We start from the raw sequence: 13876 nt of genomic DNA on the forward strand, positions 1-13876 counted from the left end.
AATATTTTATTATTATTTTTTTTATTTTATGTGTATAAGTGTATTGCCTGCATGTAGGTAAGTGCACTCATGAGTTGCAATGCTTGCAGAGGACAGAAGAGGCTGTTGGATGCCCTGAGACTGGAGTTAAAGACTGTTGTTTGATGCCATGTGGGTGCTGGGATTCAAACCCAGGTGTTCTGCAAGAACAACCAGTGTTCATAACTGCTGAGCCATCTCTCCAGTCCCTCATACTGTTCTTTTAATAATTCTTCTTTTGAATAATATCATTCAAACATTGACATCAGTTGTATTGAATCTCTGGATTCCTTGTGTAGTGAGGGTACTTGAAGAATACTGATTCTTCCAGCACATATATGAATATGGAACTAAATGAAATATTTTTTAATTATTTATTTAACAACCATATAATTAGAAGATGCATTTCATTACAACAGCATTGACATATTCAATAACAATTTCCAGAGCTAAGATGGGTCTCTTTCAAAATTGGCTGTAAATTTTTAGGTTTACAGTTGAATTAATACAGTTATACAATATTGTACTCCGCATAAACCCTGTAAGATATAAAATTAAATGAGGTTTTAAACTTTAAAAAAGAACTCCATTTCATTATTAAAATACATTATTATTATTTCATTATTAAAATGAAATGGAAAGCAGAGTATCAAGACTGGAAGATAAAGTGGATGAACTAGACCACTCAAGCAAAGATTATGAAAAATTTAAGAAATCACAAGAATGGAATATGCAGGAAATGTGTGACAATATAAAAAGACCAAATTTACAAATCATAGGCATACAGGAAGGAGAAGAATCCCAAGATAATGGCATGGACCAGATATTTAACAGAGTCGTGGAAGAAAATTTCCCCAAATTAAAGAAAGACATGCCAATACAAATACAAGAAACATATAGAAAACCAAACAGACAGGACCAGAAAAGGATTTCTCCATGGCACATCATAGTAAAAACACTACACGTACAAATCAAAGAGACAATTATGAAAACTACAAAAGAGAAACAATTCACATATAAAGGAAAACCCATTAGGATTACAGCTGACTTTTCAGTGCAAACTATGAAACTCAGAGAAGCCTGGACCAAAGTATGTCCAGTTTTAAATGACCACAGACGCCAACCCAGATTACTACACCCAACCAAAATGCTATTATACTCAAAGGGGAAAGAAAAATCTTCTATGACATGAATAGGATGAAGGAATTCATGTCCACAAAATGAGCCCTTCAGAGAGTTCTGGAAGCAATACAAAGAGCTGAAGAAAGGAATGACTAGACCCAGGAAATACAGTGAAGGTATAACTGTGGAAAAGTACAACTATATGAACAATGTAAACAGAAATAAAAATGACGGGATTCAATACCCATCTTTCATTAATAACTTTAAATATTAATGGACTGAACTCCCCAGTAAAAAGACACAGACTATATGAATGGATTTAGAAACAAAATCCATCTTTTTATTGTCTGCAAGAAACTCATCTCACTTTCAAGGACAGAAACTAACTCAAAGTGAAAGAATGGAAAAAAATATTCCAAGAAAATGGCACTACCAAAAAAGCAGGTGTAGCAATTCTAGTATCTGACAAAATAGACTTTAAACTAAAACTAATCAGAAGAGACAAAGAGGGCCATTTCATTCTGATCAACGGAACAATGAATCAAGAAGATATTACAATCATGAACATATACTCACCAAACTCTGGTGCACCCAACTTCATTAAAACAATAATACAGGACTTTAAGATGCAGATTAACCCCAACTCATTAACAATAGGGGACTTCAATATCCCACTATCTCCATTAGATAGGTCAACAGGGCAGAGAGTTAACAGACATCTGAATTAAACAATAACATATAGCAAATGGACTTAACACACATCTATCGAGTATTCCACCCAAGCACCAAAGGACATACTTTCTACTGAGCAAAACCAACCATACACTGGGGCACAAAACAAACCTCAACAAATACAAAAAGATTGAAATAATTCCATGCATTCTATCAGATCACAATGCAAGAAAGCTTACAATCAACACCCAAGAAGCCCTAATCACCACATGATCACATGGAGATTAAACAACACACTCCTGAATGATGAATAGGTCAAAGGAGAAATTAAGAAAGAAATAAAAGTATTCCTGGAATTAAATGAAAAGGACAATACAACACAACAAAACCTCTGGGACACACTGAAAGCAGTCCTCAGAGGGAAGTTTATAGCTCTTAGTGCCTACATCAAAAAATCAGAAAGTACACAAATAAATGACTTAACATTGCAACTCAATACAGTTGAAAAGCAACAGCAAACGAAATCCAAACCCAGCAGACAAGAAGAAATAACAAAAATCAGGTCAGAAATCAATGAAATTGAAACAAAGAAAACAATACAAAGAATCAACAAATCCAAAAGCTGGTTCTTTGAAAAGATAAACAAGATTGACAGACCACTAGCCCAGTTGACCAAAAGAAAGAAAGAGCACCTCCAAATCAACAAAATCAGAGATGAAAGGGGAAACATCACAATAGACACCAAAAAGATACAGAATATTATAAGGGAATACTTTAAAAACCTATATGCTACTAAATTTGAAAACCTAAAAAAATGGACGGATATCTAAAGGCACAGGAGCTACCAAAACAAAACCAAGATGAGATTAACAGCTTAAACAGACCATTAACACAAAAAGAAATTGAAACAGTAATACAAAACCTCCCGACTAAAAATTGCCCAGGACCAGATGGATTTACAGCAAAATTCTATCAGACATTTAAAGAAGATCTGCATCCAATATTACTTAATTTATTCAAAAAAATAGAACTGGAGGGAGAACTTCCAAATTCCTTCTATGAAGCCAATATCATTCTCATACCAAAGCCAGGTAAAGATACAACCAAAAGAGAAAACTATAGACCCATATCCTTAATGAACATAGATGCAAAAATTCTCAACAAGACACTTGTAAACCACATACTGACACACATCAAAAAGACCATCCACCATAATCCAGTCGGCTTTATCCCAGAGATGCAGGGATGGTTCAATATACATAAGTCAATAAACATAATAAATCATATAAATAGGCTCAAAGACAAGAACCACATGGTCATCTCAATAGATGCAGAGAAGGCCTTTGACAAAATTCAATGTACATTTATATTCATAGTCCTAGAGGGAATTGGACTGGAGGGAACATTCCTCAACATAATTAAAGCCATATATAACAAACCCACAGCCAACATCATTCTAAATGGAGAAAAACTGGAAGCATTCCCATTGAGATCAGAAACCAGACAAGACTGTCCACTATCCCCACTTCTCTTTAACATAGTAGTTGAAACTCTTGCAAGAGCAATAAGACAAAAAAAGGATATTAAAGGAGTTATAATTGGAAAGAAGAGATCAAATTATCCCTTTTTGCAGATGATATGATATTACATCTAACGGATGCCAAAAATTCCACCCAAAAATTCCTAGAAATTATTAACATGTTCAGTAAAGTGGCAGGTTACAAAATTAACCTATAAAAGTCTATAGCCTTTCTATATACCAATAACAATCAATCAGAGAAAGAACACATGGAAACATTCCTGTTCACAATATCCACAAAAAAAAATAATATATCTTAGAATAAACCTGACCAAAGACATTAAAGAGCTCTACAAGACATGAGAAGATGGAAGGACCGCCCATGCTCATGTATTGGAAGATTTAATATTGTGAAAATAACCATCCTACCAAAAGTCATATATAGATTCAATACAATGCCAATCAAAATCTCAATGACATTTTTCACAGAATTGGAAAAAACTATCATAAGATTTATATGGAGGCACAAAAGAACTCAGATAGCCAAAACAATCCTGAGCACTAAGAGCAATGCCGGGGGGAATTCTATAGCAGATTTCATGCTGTATTACAGAGCTATCGTCATAAAATCAACATGGTACTGGCACAAAAATAGACCCAAATATGAAGAAATGCAATTTCAGCCACCTGATATTTGACAAAGGAGCCAAGAACATTAACTGGAGGAAGGACAGCATGTTCAGAAAATGGTGCTGGCAAAATGGGATCTCCACTTGTAGAAGAATGAAACTAAACCCCTATCCTTCACCCTGCACAAAAGTCAATTCCCAATGGCTCAAAGACCTCAATGTAAAGCCTGAAACTCTGAAACTCTTAGAAGAAAACATTGTAAACAACCTACAAGATATAGGCATAGGAAAGGATTTTCTAAACCAGAAATCAATTGCTCAGGAAACAAGGGCAAGAATTAACAAATGGGACCTTATTAAACTAAAAAGCTTCTGTACATCAAAGGAGACAACCAAGGAAGCAAACAGAAAACCCACAGAATGGGAGAAAACCTTCGCCAGCGACACATCCGACAGAAGTTTAATGACCAGAATTTATAACAAACTCAAAAAACAGAGAATCAAAACAAGAAGCAACCCAATTAAAAATGGACTAAGGATCTGAACAGAGAGTTCTAAAAAGAAGTAAAGATGGCTATGAAACATCTTAAAAGATGTTCAACATCACTAATAATTAGGGAAATGCAAATTAAAACTACTTTAAAATTTAACCTTACACCAGTCAGTCTGTCTAAGGTCAAGAAAAGAAATGATACCTAATGTTGGAGAGAATGTGGGGAAAGGGGGACATTCTTCCACTGCTGGTGGGGTGCAAAGTGGTTCAACTCCTATTGAAAGCAGTGTGGAGAACTCTTAAGAAATTACAAATGAACCTACCATTTGACCTAATTATACCTCTTCTTGGCATATACCCAAAGAACTCATCCTATTGCAGAGACACTTGTATATCCATGTTGGTTGCTGCTCTTTTCACAATAGCAAGAGATGGAAGCAACCTACGTGTCCCTTAATTGACCAGTGGATAATGAAAATGTCGTTCATTTATACAACGGAGTTTTACTCAGCAGTAAAGAAAGATGAAATCATGGAAATTGCAGGTGAATGGATGGAACTAGAAACTGTTATACTAAGTGAAGTAAAACAGAAGCATAAAAAAAAATCTTGACATATGTTCTCCCTCATATGTGGATCCTAGAACCAGACTCTGATAAATAAGTATGCAACCAGACATAACTACAGGATAATGGAAAGGAAACAGGGAGGTAAAGGAAAAGAAAGAACCTGAAAGAGAAGAACAGTAGGAAACAGGCCTTAATAAGGGAGATATGGATAAAAATTGTGTTAGTTTAAGGGAGGGGGAAGGGAAGGGTATACAAGGAACCTAGGGGATAAAGGAAAAGAAGTAGCTAAAGTGAGGTAGGACAACTGGAGAGGGGTTTTAGTAAGGGAGAAAGGGTGAAATGGGGGCACCTTAAGTTGGAAATCCATGATGGAGTAGTGAGACAATGCGAGAGATAAAGAATGCCTAGCTAGTTTTGAAAATCAGAGGAAACCATATTACTCCTACAACCTACTGACAAATTATACATACAAGATAAAGAAATATATGTCTAGGTAAGATTTATCTGAGAACAACTGGTCTTTGCCCAAGACTTATCTACATGACACACAGTAATTAAAAATATTGGACTGGTAGAACTAACCTCCTTGTGTGTTTAACAGACATACTTTGAGGCCTATAATAATTTGGTCACAGGAACATAATGGACACTTTTTGCTCCTTGCCCTCCTAGGTCGACTAGTTCCAGGGGACTATGAGCATCTCTCAAAATGTCCTAAAATGGTGGTGGGTCACCTGTCCTCTTGATCAAGGATGCTGAGGAGACCCTACCAGATGGACTTGAGCCCGTGTCCAGCCTATGAAGAGGAGGGTCAACACAGAGGAATCATTTCCTCCATGCTTCCAATTGAAGCCAACCATGGTTGAGCAGGACCTTTGACTTATCTTCACATAGACGGAACTGGTAACACAAATGAGCCAGGGGCTCCTCCCAAGCCCATGTGAGCCCTGAGGAACAGATCCTCAAACAACCTTAAGAGTAAAAATAAATTGGTTTATCTGCACCAAGTCTATGACCTTAAACACCCAAAAGGAAAGTATAACCAAAGATTAAAGGGGCCAATATAATTTCATTAGAGTTCATTTGTATAGCTAAAGGCTAAATAACAAGCAACAATGCCAGACAGGTGATACCTTCTTTTGAGTTCTTGGCCAGGACAGCCAAAGAGATTCCCAGACAGTAACCCTTCATAGCACTGGGAAAAGGAACAGCAGACCCCAATCTTATCCAAAGGAATACTGACCATTGTTTACCACTAGATAAGGTACAGCTGACCCTCCTATAACAAAGACCTCTATATAGACTGACTAGATTCGCCAGAAGGGCAAGTTGTGGGGAATGGCTAGGGGTGCCGACAACACAGCAGACAGTAGCAGGGATATCAGAGTATAAGGCTTCTTCTAGTGTGTGGGGGGGTAGGAACGCTATGGGAGGGTGCTATCTGGGAAGTGGGTCTAAAAAAAAATTAATTAATTAAAGAAAGTTCTGGACTCCTTCTGAAGAGTATGGGAAATATATGGGACCATGGCTTGTCAGAGGAACTTCCGGGTCACATCATTACATATGCTTTAAATGTGGTTGTTAAAATTAAATATGCATAATTTCTTCCAGGCATTCCCAGAGCCTATAAACCCACATCAGTACCCCTGTCACCACCAGGTGGTAGACCTGGTGATTTAAAAAAAACTGTGGATATACTCTTCAGAATGAAAGGAGGCCTGAATCTGGCATTTCAACTAGCAACTTCTAATGAAATGTTTATCAAGCACACCCTTTAGCATGTGTTAAGTGATCTGTCCACCAAGCTTTCTTCAGATGAACTTGTGTTCAGAATTTGCCACAGGTCATTGTATCTATGGCCAAACAGTGACTTAACCACCATCTCAGGAGAGCTGACTGACAGCTCTTCCTGTCAGAAGATAATGCACTGTATTCAATTTGAGCAGAAAGATGATGCAAAACAAAAATTCATGAGAAAGACAAAAAGTTAACAGATGTGCATCAAACAGTAAATATAGATCTTATACTGGAAATGTCAACTTCTCTGAGAGCTGTAAGCCCCATCATTGAAAGAGAAAATGGAGGACATCACTACATTAATATGACATGGCCAGTTGATGCAACTGTATCTGTTGCTCCAGAAAAATAACATGGGGAAAAGTTCACAAACTTCTAGTGGATGCAATTTATAATCAACTAACTGATATGGAAAAATGCATTTTGAGATATATGAAAGGACCCTGTATTATGGCCCCTGAACGACTGCACTTTTATTACCTGTACAGAAAAAAATCTTGTAACAATATCATACCCATTAGGAATCCCAGATGCTCAGCTGCAGGCCTATAGAAAGGAGTTCCATGATCTCTTCAATCTGCCTCATGACAGACCTTATTTAAAAAAATCTAATACATACCACTTCCCAGATGAACCCTATAAGAATGGCTATATTCGAAATCTATATATGTATCTTAGTCCACCTAGCATGGAGACTGGTATGATCTGTGTGATCCAGGGCATATATGGCTATTGTCATTATATGTAGGATTAGATGGGTGACAGTGGCTGGGGCTGTGCCTACCAGTCCCTATAGATTATCCTCTCATGATTCATACATCAGGAATACACAGGGAGGCCCATTCCAATACACAGGGAAATTCAGCAAGCTCTAGTTGATTCCAGTGACAAATCAGCAACATTCCTCAGATCTTGATAATGGATTGGATCTATTGAGGTGCAGCTGGTACTAAAACAAATGACTGGTATAACTTCAAAAATACTGTGTCAGCCAAGGTTCAGAAATGACCTCTCAAGGACAGGAATTTTCCAGATTGAGGGCACTCCAATAATGATTGGGGGAGGCATTTTGGCTCACACAATACTAGGAGTTGAATAGACTGAGATTATAGGCCATATAAAATTTCTTATTATAGATCCACATTATACAGGTGTTGAAGATCTGTAAGTCATCTTGGAAAAGGGCTGGTTTTGATGGAAGTTTCCAGACTTTGGAACAAGGATGCTTACTATAACTTATGTCTTCCTCAATGACTAAATATTATTTAAATTATCTTGGATTCAAAGACTATAAAAGTGATATTATAATTTTAATAAAAACAAACTTAATTTCAAAAAGCAAATACCATAATTTAAATAATAAAAGCTAAATAGAATTCTTAATATGTTTAAATAAACATTTTTAAATAGACTGTTTGAAGGTAGCTAAAAGCAGCACTGACAGTATCCAACTTCCAGTACTACTTAGGGATTTATCAATGCTCTACACTGTTAGCTACCTGTCCTTTGCTAAAAGATTTTATTGGCTTGACCTGATATTGATCATAAAATTATAATGGTGGTAGTGTTCATATGGTTTGATTCATTCAGTACAATGCTTTTGATATTGAAAGATGGTACTACATTTGATAAATTTCATTCGGTTTTCCTGCTAAAAACTAAGAATTCCACTATGTACATGTGCTGGATAGCTTTAGTGTCAACTTCACACACCTGGGTTGAAGGAGCCTCAATCAGGGAATTGCCTCTATTGGACTGGCCTGTGGCCAAGTCTGAAAGGCATCTTCTTGATGAGTGATGTGGGAGGGCCCAGCCCACTGTGGGTGGTGCCACCCCTGGGCAGGTGGGCCTGTGTTGCATAAGAAAGCAGGCTGAGCAGGGGCCAAGGGAGCAAGCCAGTAAGCAGCATTCCTCCATGGCCTGTGCTCCAGCTCCTGCCTCCAGGTTCCTGCCCTGAGTTCCTACCTTGGGCTCCCTGCTGAACTGCGACCTGGGAGATGTAAGACAAATAAACCCTTTCCTCCCCAAGTTGGTACTGGTCAGAGTGTTTTGTCACAGCAATAAAGAAATAAACTAGGACAGTACATATTCCAACTCATTAATTCTTTCTATTGTTTATGGGTATTTGGATTTTCAGGTTTTGCTGCAACTGTTTTGCTATAAAGATTTCTTTGTCTCTTGGCGTATGTATTATTATAAACAAAATAGAATGTATGTTCCTCCACCATTCACATAAATTATTGAATGATAAGAACAAGTTAGTAACAATTTCATAGTCAATTACAAGCTATTAGCAAAGTGTTTGTATTAGTTTGTATTTTCATCACATTAATCAACCTGTTCCAAAAGTTTGATATGAGTAGAATTGTATTGAGGGTAGTTGTTCTTGGGTTCTTAGAATTATGAGTGTTCCTTTAAAACTAATCATCTTCTGTCAGGAGCAGAGGGAGGACTAGTCTTCATCTCATTTCCCATGATTGATGTTACTTACAGGGTTCAGCAAACACCCTTTGAAAGCAAGCTCCCCATGTGCTCCCTAGCCTGGCTTTGATTTTGCTTCCATTTTCACACATGCAGAGATTTTGAATATATGTCTAAGCTATTTATTGGGTGAATAATTGTTCACTGTAGACCTGAAAAACATCTAAACTGCTATATTTTAAGAAATAGAAATTTGCTGTTTGTGTTTTAAATGAGATCAAGAAAAAAAAATGATTCTGAAAGAGAAACTGTCAGAATTTAATTATAGTACATTTATGCTGAACATTTTTTTATTGCTGCTTTATCTAGCCTTACGGAACCACTTGCAAGACAGCAACAAAAGATATTTACAAAAACTGATATATTTATCCCTTAAATGCTGTGTACTTAATTTTCATCTGTATATGGAAATAGTAATAGCATTAACGTTGAAGGGGGTTTCAAAACCTACTTTCATAATATTTATTTTTAATTATAATTGAAGTTATCATACACATAAAATATACGATCAAAAAGTCTTCTTGTTTTCTTCTCTTATAGTCTTGCATAAAGATTCACTTCCTCTTTGAATATTTAAGTCACAGCTGGACCCAGTGAGTCCTCATTCAGAAGCCTTCTGAAGGCCTACTATGTGCTCACCAGAACAGCAGCATAATCAGGAACCTTTCCCTTTTGGACCGTGTGATCTGATTTTCCATCACTGGTCTTTTAGGCTTCCCAGAGAAAGAAAACAGAGCAAGCAGACTCTTTCCTTCAGGGAAGGCTTAATGAGACCTACTGGTGTTGACAGACAACCTTCAACAGTCCTAATTTCACTGCATTTCTTTGAGTCTGAGCACTGTTCTTCTCCTTACGCTGCCTTCCAAGTCCTTTATCTTCAGTCTGTGCAGTTTTACATATTTTACATGAGAAAATTAAGGAAAGCTTTGATATTCTCAGTTGAATGATTATACAAGGCCCTGACCTCAATTAATAGTACAAACAGAGTTGTTGCCTTACTAATTGAAATGCACACCTAAACATCCACTTTGCCTTTCAAATACTAATAAGAAAAGTCTAAAACTATCTCAGGATTGATTCAAGACTGTTCTTTCAGCTTTTTGTCTCCCTCTACTTCAGATTTACCCTAATTTGTTTTGTCCACTACATTCTTTGTCTTTACCTGTCTATGTTACTGTGGTGTTGTGGTACTTTTGTGTATTTGATGTTATTAATAGCAGTAACCATACCATCCCCCTGTCCCCACATTTTGAGAATCAAGGCAGAATCCCAATCAGAGATTTCAGTTGGTAAACATGAAGTTAAAAATCTCTTTATTTTTACCTGGGCCCATAAAATAGATCCATATCAAATTCTGGGCATTTCAAGTCTGTGTAGGAGCACAAATGTGGGTTATGAGAGTGAAATACAGCAATGTTGGAAATGGGGAACCCATTCTTAAGACAATATGGAGAACAAATCACCTGAAGTCTAGATAATTTCAGAGATAGTTACAAAAGGGAAATGTGTATTACTGATACAAATTCTCTGTGCTAAATACAAGTGTTTGAAAAGAGGTCATGACAACTTGAGATTTTAAAGTTAAACCTCCATTTGAGTCATGATAATGTTGCTACATTTCATGGATAGAATTTTTAATGATGGCAATTTTAGCTAAACTTTAGTACTGTTTATAAATGTATATTTAAAAATTTTTCCTTTTGACTTATTTTTATTTTATATGTATGAGTATTTTGCCTGTATGTATTTAAGTATACAACATGCATGCTAATATCTGTGGAGGCAAGAAGAGGCTGTTGAACCCCCTGGAACTGGAATTACAGATGCTGTTAGTTACAAAGAGATGCTGGTAACAAAACCAGATCTTCTGTAAATATCAGCCAGTGCTCTTAACCATTCAGTCATCTCTCCAACTTAATACATGTAATTGATAAGGCGACTAACAACCTAAATACATGTCTACTACAAGTTCTTTGTTTTTATTACATTTATCTATTTATCTATCTATCTATCATCTATCTATCTATCTATCTATCTATCATCTATCTATCTATTTATTTATTTGTATATGTGTACATACAAGCTATAGTGTGCCCATCAGTGTCAGAGAACAACTTGGGGGAGTTGACTCTCTTTCCACCATTAGGGATTGAACTCAAGTCAATAGACTTGGTAGCAAGTACCTTCATCTACTCAGCCATCTCACTAGCCCTGAGATTTCTTAAAGTTCTATAAAAACTCATGTTCAACTGCATATATGCATTATATTAAGGTAAGACTGGAAATTTTAATTGTGAGAGGCTAGGGAAAACTGGGTAAGAGAAATGGGGAGCTAGTAGAAAACAGTTTATAATGGGGGAAATGAAATAAAGCAACGTGCTGTCAAAGAGATAGAAGGAAATCTCCAGATAAATGATGCTGTTTGATACAAACCAGATAAATATAAAATATGTTAATAAATTCAAGAATATTTAATAAATAACACAATAGTAATAAATCCTAACTATAAAGGTGATAACCAAAGTTCTTGTATTCTCACATACAAAAGCATATATAAAATGGCTTGGATTTATAAGCACATCATTTGGCTTATCAAATTGTTATCTTAAAGGTAAGCTACATAGTACAGTTTCATCAGGACTTTGGTCTATATTTGACCTGTTGTATTTTTTAAAATCAAATGTCAGATATTTTCACTCTTAGAAATGACAAATTCATCTTTTAATGACTTAATCCAAAAGTTAATATTCTACATTGAAGCATAATTCTGTGACAATAGAACAACTCATGAGAAAAAGACATTTGTAAACAGAAATGATTTGGTACTATAAAAGTTATTCAGATAAAATATGTCTATCTAGCTGAAAACGAACTGTGACTGTGATGTGAAGTGTGGTGAGGTGGCAGCTTTTCAAGGTGGTTATGCTTCTTGAGATAATGTTTCCCTGCTTATAAACTGTCTTGAATATTAAATTGTCATTAGAAAGTCATTATATATTAAAATATATAACAACGATGTTTGTGAATAGAATGGGCGAGAACCTTAAGCACCACGCCAAAGTAATAAATTATAATGCATTTTATAAAACCTTCAACATTAATAGTGCCTAGAGTCAAAATAACAGATGGTGAGGGCAACAGATGGACAATTTAGTTCCCACCCTGAGACCACAAGCATCCATTTGGAGAACCAGGGCACACTGGTCAGGTGCAACAGCTAAATTACTTCTTGCAAAAACAGAACAATGGAACATTCATTTATGAAAAATGTTAATAAAAAATAAATTATTGTGAGAATTGAAATTGTTTATTAAAAGTAGATGATTTAAAAGCTATTAGAAGTTTAGCAATGTGTTCTTTCATGGAAAAATATTAATTTCATTTACATTCAGTAAATTACTTTGCCTGAAGCATTGCATAATTATAGATTGGTGGTTTCCATACAATCATTGTCATAAACATATACTAATAGAAGTATACCAATGTTAAACTAGGAGTTGATTGCTAGCCTGTACATTTCCTTGATGAGTAGAGCTGTGAAATGCTGACAAGGGTGTTGAAGCTACCTGCTCAGTTTTCCTCACATCATCAGTGGGAATAGTCTCTTGACTTTGGTTTTTAATCTCATGGTAAAACAGCAAAAGGAAATTCAATGGAATTGTCTTATTCCTACTATAAATTTCATACCCAAACAAAGTACAAATGTTCCAACATTTGTTTCTAAGAGATCATTTAAAATATCAAGGTGATTCCAGTAGTGATGTTTCCTTAAATAATGTATACTGAAGTATATATTTGTCTTATGTCATTACTTCTCAAAAAAAAGTTTTGAAAAGCATACTCTTCTGAGCTATTAAAATATTAACTTACTATAGGGATGTAAAATGTGGTAAAACTTGACTCTCAACAGCCCACTTTGTTTTAGCACAGAGAATATGGAACAGTGGCCACATAACTGTGAACAGTCTTAGCAGTATTCTGACACAAATGAGTTTCCTGGGGAGGTGCTGGCCTTGAGAGCTCTGTGTTTTACTACTATAACTTGTGATAATATATAGGGTGTTACATACCTTTTTTCAACTACTTTTAATAATTTAATGTATTAGGAGTAGGATAGGCTTATAAAGGTAACAAGAAATATAGCACCAGAACTCAGAAGAATAGCAAAGATTTAAAAGAATAAAATAGCTAAAAGAAGTGTTTTGGAGGTAATAATCCAGATATTACATAGTGACCTTTGATATTTGGGATCCAGAACACCTAAGGCTTTAACCCTTCACAAAAGACTATTCAGGAATAAAAAGAAAGCTCTGAATTCTTTCCACTTTTTCTGTACAAAAAAAAAAGAAACAAAATTAGAGATGCAATCAGTAGGGTAAGGTTTACTATTTAAATATCATTTTTCCTAGAGAGCAGAATATGTAGTTTAGTGTAATCATCTAGACAGGTCCCTTCTCTCCCTGTCTACACATGTGTACAAACACCAGCTATCACCAAAATTGCTTGCTATCCAAGTGACAGCTTATCACAGTTGAATTTGTTTGCATTTTGACACGTGCCAATCAGTCCTTTTTTTT

The 13876-nt window shown here is 35.8% G+C and overlaps 1 pseudogene; it reads left to right on the forward strand.

Moving 5' to 3' along the window:
- Positions 1 to 8072, forward strand: part of LOC115066744 — an 89615-nt pseudogene extending 81543 nt beyond the window's left edge.
- Positions 8073 to 13876: the final 5804 nt, after the last annotated feature.

Source organism: Nannospalax galili, unplaced genomic scaffold (genome assembly GCF_000622305.1).
Source record: "Nannospalax galili isolate Female #2095 unplaced genomic scaffold, S.galili_v1.0 scaffold550, whole genome shotgun sequence".
Lineage (NCBI taxonomy): Eukaryota > Metazoa > Chordata > Mammalia > Rodentia > Spalacidae > Nannospalax > Nannospalax galili.